The following is a 1,789-nucleotide window of genomic DNA, read 5'->3' as shown; positions in this document are numbered from 1 at the left end:
GAACCCAGATTCTCATTGGGAAGAATGAGGCAGCAGTCACATTTGAATTTGCAGGCAGCCTAAGGAACAGTTGAAGACCCTACGTCAAAAAGGAAGAAAGAAGCAGGCATAGAAAATGGTTTAATCCTAGTACTTACACAGCAAGGTCCAGGCCAGCCAGAGTTACAGACCGAGATCTTGTCTCAAAAGTAAGAAGAGGGGAGAAGGAGAAAATTCATATGAAATTTGAAGAGACCACCAAGAAGTGGTCCTGAACAGGTCCAGTAGAGGCAGTAAAATGGTGAATTCAAGGTCAGTGCGGGCTACACAGCAAGATTCCAATAAGAAAGAAGGGGCAGCTCCTTGGAGATCCCATGGATATGTGTCTTGCTTCAACAGTGTTTGGATGGGACTCTCTCTTTGTTAGCTTCCAGCCACCTTCCAGTCTCTCCAGCTGCAGGCAGCCTCAGAGATCATCTCCTAACCTCCTTCAGCTCCTAGAACAAGTCAGCACCATCTCTTCATGATTAACTCCATACTCCAAATCGGCCATGACCTCTCAGACTCCTCAGAATTAGGAGGCTGCTGTGAACCACCAGGTCAACTTGCACCTGGCGGCCTCCTACACCTACCTCTCTCTGGGCTTCTATTTTGATCAGGATGACACGACTCTGGTGTGGGCCACTTCTTCCATGAATTGGCCGAGGAGAAGCAGGAGGATGCCCATTGTCTCTTCAAGTTGCATAACAAACCCTGGGCCAGAGTACTCTTCCAGGATGTGCAGAGGCCATTTCAAAATTAGTGGGGCAAAACACAGGAGTCCATGGAAGTTGCCTCAGCCCTGGAGAGTAACCTGAACCAAGCATTTTGGGTCTTCATTCCCTAGGTGCTGCCCTCATAGACCCTCATCTCTGTCACTTCTTGGAAAACCACTTCCTGGATTGAAGATCATCAAGAAGATGGACAATGCCCTGACCAACCTCCATAGACTAGCAGTTCCATACCCAGCACAGACTGTTATGCATTAGCCATCTCTGGACGAGCATCTCTTTAAGTGGCTTGGCCTTTAAGCATGACCAGGAGGTGTCCTTACCTTCCAAGGGACTCCTTCATCTGCTCTTCACCAGCCAGCTTAGGACCTCTACCTGAATGAACCTCTTAAGCCACTAGGCAGCTTTGTAACTGCCCTGGAGCATCTCCCAAGTCTTGGACCAAGTAAATAATAAAGCTTTTTGAAACAGGAAAAACAAAGAAAGAAAGGAAAGAAAGAAGGAAAGGAGAAAGGAAGAAAGGAAGAAAGGAAGAAGGAAGGGAGGAAGGAAAGGGGGAAGAGGGAGGAAGAAAGAAGGAAGGAAGGGAGAGGGAGAGAAGGAAGGAAATAAATCAAGAGACCCAGGAGAATAAACCATTGATCTTGAATAAGCCCAGTTTGAGAATTTACTACAAAAGTCACAAACACACCTTAATATATACAAAAAAGTTTATCTGTAAAATAAGCTACAAGAACCAGGCATGGTAGTGTATGTTTTTAATCCCATGGGGAGTCAGTGGATTTCCATGAGTTTGAAGCCAACATGGTCTACATAGCAAATTCTAGGCCTGTCAATGCTACATAGAGAGAACCTGCCTCAAAGAAAAGCAAATAAACAAATAAATTGAAAAGTTATAGGAACTAAAAGAGGAATCTGGATGTTCCCAATAGACGGAAATGATAAATGTTTAAGAGAGGAGAAACATATCATGATGAGGTCCTTACTATCCACAGGAAATTGTTATATAGAACTCATATGCACAATTAAGCATCAACTAA

General features: G+C 44.6%; 1 pseudogene; it reads left to right on the top strand.

The window, feature by feature from the left end:
- Positions 1–530: 530 nt before the first annotated feature.
- On the top strand, positions 531–1,049 carry LOC116070912 (annotated as a pseudogene).
- The last annotated feature ends 740 nt before the right edge of the window (positions 1,050–1,789 follow it).

This window comes from Mastomys coucha, unplaced genomic scaffold, assembly GCF_008632895.1.
Source record: "Mastomys coucha isolate ucsf_1 unplaced genomic scaffold, UCSF_Mcou_1 pScaffold22, whole genome shotgun sequence".
Taxonomy (NCBI): Eukaryota; Metazoa; Chordata; class Mammalia; order Rodentia; family Muridae; genus Mastomys; species Mastomys coucha.
This window is presented reverse-complemented; position numbering and strand designations above follow the sequence as displayed.